Here is a 7,674-nt window from a genome sequence, read left to right on the forward strand (position 1 = left end):
CAGGAGTGACCAATCGACAGATGCGTACGGAGCGAAGGGCGGCGGCGCGGCCAATCAGCGCGGCGCTGGAGGGGAAGGGGCGGGAGCTCAGGAAGCTCGCGTGAGGCCGAGCCCAAGCTGCCCTCGCTTCCCGGAGCGGTCAGGCCCGGCCCCAGAGGCGGCGTGGGGGGAAGCCCGGGCGCTCGGTCTCAAGCGGAGGCCGGAAGCCGCTTCCCAGCGATCGTGTCCTCCCTCAGCCACCTCGCTCGCTCCATGCCTTACCTCGTCGGGACACCGAGTCCGAGGAGGGAATCCCAAGCGAGGGCTGCAGCCGACACTACCCACTCCGGCCGCTGCTCCGCCTCACATTCAAACCCCGGCAAAATGGCGCGGCGGCCAAGTGGCGGTCACGGCGCATGTGCGAGTGAGGCCGAGGCGCGGGGAGGGGCCAGGAGTGCTTCTGGCTCCACCCCGGATGGGAGGGCCAATCGGAACACTCCCACTTCTGTTCTACGGTGACGTCACAAGAGACCGTGCTTTTGGACGCAGGCGCCGTGGTAGGGTTTCTTTCCTCAGACCCTGGCAGGTTTTGCTTGTAGCGTTTAGTGACTCTTTAACTGTTGTGTGGGCTGTGTTCATTCATGTCAGAGGGAAGGGAGAACGCGACTATTCTAGGACAAGCAGAATAAACGAATGAGTAAAGATTTCAAGCCGAGGGTTAATTCGCTTCGTTAAGGAATAATAACCACTCTTTTTTTTTTTTTTTTTAATAATAACCACTCTTAATCCCAGCACTCGTGAGGCAGAGGCAGGAGGATCGCTGTGAGTTCGAGGCCAACCTGGTCTATAAAGTGAATCCAGGACAGCTTAGGCTACACAGAGAAACCCTGTCTCAAAAAATTAAAAAAAATATATAAAAAGCGCTGAAGCACAAAGATGTGAGTTCGAATCCCCAGCACCCCTATAAAAGCCATCCGGGCTTGGGGTGGGGAAAGCATGGCAGTGCCTGATTGGGTTTTTGTTTACCCAACAGCACACCATGTAACCAGCACTTTACAGGCTGCCCAACTTGACAGGAATTCCAGGGAACAAACACTTGTTTTTTTATAACATATTTCATGGGAATACTTATCCTAAAAAACATGCATTATTTATGTCAGGTTCCCATTAAACTGGGCATTCTGTATCTTATATAGGCAGCTTGGTATTGTATCATTCTGAGTTAAGATGCTTTTAAACATTTACTTGTTTATGTAATGGCACATGGGTGCCACAGTGCTTGTGTGAGGTCAGAGTACAATTTTGATTTTGGGTTTTTGTTTTTGTTTATTTTTTGGTTTTTTGTTTGTTTTGTTTTGTTTTTTCGAGACAGGATCTCTTTGTATTAGCTTTGGCTGTCCTGGACTCGCTTTGTAGACTGGGCTGGCCTCGAACTCACAGCGATCCACCTGCTTCTGCCTCCCCAGTGCTGGGATTAAAGGCGTACGCCACCATGCCCAACTTTGGTTTTTGGCTTTTCAAGACAGAGTTTCTCTGTGTAGTTATGACTGTCCTGGACTCGCTTTGTAGACCAGGCTGGCCTCAAACTCACAACGATCCGCCTGTCTCCTGAGTGCTGGGATTAAAGGCGTGTACCACATGCCTGGCCCAGAGTACCACTTGTGATAGTTCCCTTCAGCATGAGGGTTCCAGGGATTGAACTTGGGTCCTCAGTCTTAGCCGCAAGTGCTGCTACCCTCAGGGCCAGCCCTCGTTATGCTTTCTGTGTGACAATTATAAGTCTCTGGAATTAATTTTTCCCCACCAGGAGCCTTAGGACTCTTATGAAAGAGCTTAGGGCTTACTGCTCTGTTTATAGCTGTGCCCCCAGTACTTAGCACACTCTAGATGCCCAAAACATGTCCTGGGTATTGTGTTTGAAGGTTTATTTATTTATTTTTATTTTCTGTATGCCATGTGCATGCAGTGCCCAAGGAGGGCATTGGTTCCCTGGAACTGGAGGTCACAGAGGCTTTGGGGCTACTATGTGGGAGCTGGGATCTGAACCTGAGTCCTTTGGAAGAGCAGCCAGTGCATTTAACCACAGAGCACCCCTCCCGCCCTGTGTGTTAGGTTTTCACAGAGGAAAAAGTGAAATGCCACGTATCAATACATTGCATTTACAGCAGCAGTAGCAATCATCTTAACATTTTCTTTTTCTCGTTAGTGCTGGAGACTGAAGTCAGCCTCATTTGTGCTAGGGAGGCACTCCAGCCCTGGGCTGCACCATCAGCCCACACGCAATTATCTTACTCAGATCAATCTACTTGCCCGAGGCAAACATCTTCTAGCCTTGGGAAGTGTAAAGCAAATGACTCAGTAACAGAGCATGGCCTGGCCAAGTGAGGCTCTGGATTTTGTTATAAGCTCAAGGTTCTAAAGAAAGAGACCACCATTCCAGTTGAAATGTCTCAACAAGGCCAGACTTTATTTTGATCTAGACGCTATACTCTAGACCAGTGGTTCACATCCTTTCTAATGCTTAGACCTTTTAATACAGCTCCTCATGTTGTGCTAACCCCACACATAAAATTATTTTTGTTGCTACTTCATAACTGTAATTTTGCTATGTTAACAATAATTAAGTATCTGTTTTGAGATGATCTTAGGTGAGCCCTGTGAAAGGGTCCTTTGGGGCCCCCAGGTTGAAAACCACTGTCCTGGACTAGATTCTAGAGTGTGTTGCTAGCAAAAATGGAAGAGCATTATTCTAATGCAGGTGGTGATTGTGTCTTTTCTCGTCGGCTAGTGTTTGGCCTAACACTTTCTTGGTTGGCTAGTTTCAAGAGGAAATGAAAGTGGTATATGCCTTTAGTCCTTGTCAAGGCCAGCCTAGTCTACATAATGAGGTTCAGGACAGCCAGAGCTACACAGAGAGCGCCTGTCTCAAACAAAAAGCAAAAAACAAAAACAAAAACAAAAAGGGAAGAAGGAGAGAGAAAGGGGATAGGTGCTTAATTCATTCAAGTTTCAAGAAAGCAGCAGGGTCTTTGCATAAACAAAGGTTTAACAGGGTAGGGGGATTAAGCCACTTGTATAAACTCTTACAAAGTTGGGGGAGTAAAAAGATTTACATTTCTTGCCATGAAGACAAGTTTTGGTGCGTGATAAAAAGACTCTTAATGTTCCTTACATTTGGATGCCCAGTCCCAATATCACATACACCACACATACCATATACACACTACATATATATACACACACACATATACACACTACATACACACACACACACACACACACACACACACACACACATACCACATACCCTACATACAGGCTGGTACCCTGCATCTGTCTAACATTAATCTCTCTGCGGTTTTGGTAGAAAGCCCAGAAGCTGAGCCAAGACACCCGGGCTTACTTAAGGATGATCACCCCACACACACCACGCCTTTGTATAGCAACAGAACCATGGATGTGGGTACCTTGGACAGAAAGGCTGATGTCCATGGTGCCTGGAGAAGCCAAATGAGTACCAAGATCTATGCTTAGTATTGGCCACAGCTGCTAAGGACTGTGTTGGAGAAACAGACACTAACAGCAGAATTCCAAACATTCATTCATAATGTTTTCTTTGTTTCCTGCTGTTCAGGCTCTGTTTCTTTTACCTTTAAGGGGCTATCAGCCCAATACCTCAACTGGTAGATCCTGAGGTGGGAAGCAAGGTTGGGAACAGCCAAGGGTGAAAGAGACCTCAGGTGGCTGTGAGCACAACCAGAAACAGACTTCTCAGGAGACAGATTCAGTGAGACAGCTTGTTTAATTGGGGAACAAATGCTTAAAACTTTGAGGGGTGGGTGGAGGTTCCCGGGTGAGTGTACATCATTGGCCAGGGCCAGGGTGGGGGGGTAGGGCTGCCTCATTTGTGTGAGGAGGAATTCTAGGTGCTACTGGACATGACCTTATCAGGGGAGAGGAAGTTTAACCTGGCTTCTAGGCTATGTGACCTCCTCTGGGGAGCAAGTGTGGGAGCACAGGTTATGTGCACTGCACTGGAGACATGCAGGCCTGGGGTAGAGGGGAGCCGTCCTACTCCTGTTAATCTTAGGATAAGATTTCTGGGGTTTGGACACATCTTGACTCCTCTCTTACTCTGGACCAACTTCCCCAGTCCCATGGCTTCCTGTCACCACAGCTTCCAATTACTAAGAAAGCAATCACATCACTCTACAGTATGGAAAACCATTCTGAAAAGATGCATTTCCCAGCATGTGCTCCACAGGAAGGTCATTTTTTATTTTATTTGGATTAGAAGAGTTCTTTTCCCCCCCACCCATTATGCCCCCCCCCCCCCCGTTTCACCCTATATCACGAGAGAGAGAGAGAGAAAGAGAGAGAGAGAGAGAGAGAGAGAGGGAGAGAGAGAGAGGGGGAGAGGAGAGAGAGAGAGAGAGAGAGAGAGAGAGAGAGAGAGAGAGAGAGAGACCTTTGAATGTAATTTCTTTCTTTAAGCACGACTACTAACAAACTGCAGCCAACCCACCTGAACGACCAACCAACTCCCACCAACCCTACCCATGGGGCTCTAGCATCTATATACTGAAGTGGAAATTTCTGGTTTCTTTGAAGACTCAGTTGTGTCACATGATGCTCTTCTGGAAGATGTCTTGTGAGAGGGCGTGTGATGTTTTGCTGGACGCATCATGTTTGGAAGGTGTAAATAGACCCCCACAGACAGTGGGACCGTGCTTTTTGTATTGTTACACAGCTACACTGTGCAAATCTTCGCTGGCCTTCACTTCGCAGAGAGAAACATTCCGGAGAACTTCTGGTGCTACTCTGGCTGATTCTGGCCCCTTTCGCTCACTCAGGCCAGTTTGGTAGACTTGCTATTTCTGCTGGATCATGCCACAGCTACTAATTCTTGGTGCTGATGGTGCTGGCTATTGGACTGGACTGCTGGTATCCTGACAAGCAGAGTGGAACTGGCCTGAGGAACTGCATCTAAACAGGTCCACAACTCCTTTTCCTGTTACCATTCTTTCCACCCTTCCTCTGGTCGGTGAGTTAGAAGTGAGTTAGAAGTGTTTAAGAACTCTAAATAAGGGCGTGGTGGCGCACGTCTTTAATCCCAGCACTTGGGAGGCAGAGGCAGGCGGATCAGAATTCGTTCTGTACACCAGGCTGACCTCGAACTCACAGTGATCCACCTGCCTCTGCCTCCCAAGTGCTGGGATTAAAGGCGTGTGCCTTCACTGCGCACCACTATTTCTGGGTTGGTTTTTGTTTTTTTTTTTAAAGAAACCAAAATTCTAAAATTGTCACTACATGTAGGTGAATCTGCTTGTGCTTGTAGAGAACAAGCCTTCTTCTGGCCCAACTAAGATGAGAAGAGTGATCATAACTAAAATCAAGAAGAGTCCCGTTGAGTTGTTGTTATATGTTTCGTTTTGTTTTGTATTTTAAATGGAAGCGGTGGGCTAGAGAGCTCAGCAGTTAAGATCTGTTGCTGCTTTTGGAGAACACCAGGTTCAGATCCCCTTTTCTGGCCTCTACAGGCACTGCAGTCATGTGATACACATAAATACATTCAGACAAAACACACATTCACATCAAGTAAGAATAAATCTTTTCAAAAACAAAGAGGCAGCTTTAGTTCTTTTTTTTTTTTTTTTTTTTGAGACAGGGGCTCTCTGTGTAACTGCCCAGGCTGGCCTTGAACTCACAGCGATCCGCCTGCCTCTGCCTCCCTAGTGCTGGGATTAAAGGCGTGCACCACCAAGCCTAGCTGCAGCTTTAGTTCTTACTGAGTACAACTCAGGTAGTAGAAAGCCCCCACAGTTCAGCGCCAGATGTGAGCTGGACAGGAAACAAGATAAAAAAAAAAAGATATCTATTTATTGTTTGTACAGTATTCTGCCTGAATGTGTTCCTGCATGTCAGAAGAAGGCACCAGATCTCATTATAGATGGTTGTGAGCCACCATGTGGTTGCTGGGAATTGAACTCAGAACCTTTGAAAGAACAGACAGTGCTCTTAACCTCTGAGCCATCTCTCCAGCCCAACAAGATGTTTTTAATCCTCTGCCGCCTCTTAGTTTGTTTTTGTTTTTGTTTTGAGACAGTGTCTCACTCTATAGTGGAGGCTGACGCCAGAACTCACAATATAGCCCAGGCTGGCCTTAAACTTGCAGTGATTCTGTCTCAGGTTTCTAAGTGCTGGGATCCCTGGCCTATCGTACATGCCTGGCTTGTTTTGCATTCTTGAGGCTGGTTGTCATGATTGGCCTGGACCTTGCTATGTAGACAGTCTGGCCTTAATTTCCTGCTCCATCTACCGAATGCTGGGGCTACAGGCCTGAGCGGGACTTTTCTTTTCCCTTATTGAGATGATAATGAGAACTTGGGGCTGGTTAAATGGCTCAGTAGCTAATGGCACTTGCCACCAAGCCTGACAGCTGGAGTCTGATGACCAGGATCCACATGGTTGAAGAAGAAAACTGATTTCTGTAAGCTGTCCTGTCGTCTCCACATATGGGCCATAGCATGCTTACTTGTGTGTACAAATAAATAAAAAGTGTAATTCTAAGATTTTTTTTTGAAGCTGGTGTGGTGGTGGCGCACGCCTTTAGTCCCAACACTCAGGACACAGAGGCAGGTGGATCACTGTGACTTTGAGGCGAGCCTGGTCTACAAAAGCGAGTCCAGGACAGCCAAGGCTACACAGAGGAACCCTGCCTCAAAAAAACAAAATAAATCCCCATGGGGACCTGGTGTGCAATGGTTGCAAGCAGCAGCCTCTATGGTAGTGTATGCAGCCTGTTGCCTGTATGGGTTGTCCCAAGGGATCTTGGAGACAATGTTCTGGCAGTTACTCAAGTCTCTTATCTCAATGCTGTACTCTCTCTAGGCTCCAGACAGGTATGCGTGGTGCCTTTGGGAAACCCCAGGGCACAGAGGTCAGGGTTCACGTTGGCCAGGTCATCATGTCCATCCGCACTAAGCTGCAGAATAAGGAGCATGTGATTGAGGCTCTGCGTAGAGCCAAGTTCAAGTTCCCTGGCCGCCAGAAGAGCCACATCTCAAAGAAGTGGGGCTTCACCAAGTTTAATGCAGATGAGTTTGAAGACATGGTTGCTGAGAAGCAGCTCATCCCTGATGGCTGTGGGTCAAATATATTCCCAGTCGTGGTCCCCTGGACAAGTGGAGAGCCCTGCATTCCTAAGGAGGGCTTCCATTGTGATGCTCTTCTGTACCCTACCAAATCCTGTTCAGTAATAAATCTCACAGCCAGTTTTAAAAAAACCAAAATAAATAAATAAAATGAATGAACGAATAAATAAATAAATACTTTTAGGCCCAGGCATGGTGGCACATTCCTTAAATCCCAGCACTTAGGAGGCAGAGCCAGGCAGATTGCTTGAGTTCAAGGCCAAGCTGGTCTACAGAGCTACTTTTAGGACAGCCAGGGCTACACAGAGAAACTCCATCTCAAAAGACAAACTAAACAAAAGAGGTTATTTTGAAATCAGTTTTTAGTGGCTGCAGATGTAGTTCAGTTGGTAGAATGTCTATCTAGCCTACACTAACCCTTGGGTTTCATTCCCAACACCCCATAAAACCAGGTCTGCTGGTGTGCTCCTATATTCCTCACATGAATGGTAGAGGTTCAAGGCCAGCCTGGGCTACCGAAAGGCTTTCTCTGTGCAGCCTT

General features: G+C 47.2%; 1 protein-coding gene and 1 long non-coding RNA gene across 2 annotated transcripts in view; one reads left to right on the forward strand and one right to left on the reverse strand.

Annotated features, from left to right (window-relative positions):
• The window catches only part of CSE1L (chromosome segregation 1 like), a 38,796-nt gene extending 38,392 nt beyond the window's left edge, over positions 1–404 (reverse strand). The window contains exon 1 of the mRNA XM_084777171.1: positions 262–404. The gene's annotated coding sequence lies outside the window, so the exon portion shown is untranslated. The remainder of the gene's footprint in view (positions 1–261) is intronic.
• Positions 398–7,301, forward strand: LOC311594959. Its single transcript, XR_014778258.1, has 3 exons — positions 398–536; positions 4,474–5,023; positions 6,871–7,301. It is a non-coding gene; the product is annotated as an uncharacterized lncRNA (long non-coding RNA).
• The last annotated feature ends 373 nt before the right edge of the window (positions 7,302–7,674 follow it).

The sequence above is a fragment of the Acomys minous genome, assembly GCF_964271855.1.
Source record: "Acomys minous genome assembly, chromosome: 3".
Taxonomy (NCBI): Eukaryota; Metazoa; Chordata; class Mammalia; order Rodentia; family Muridae; genus Acomys; species Acomys minous.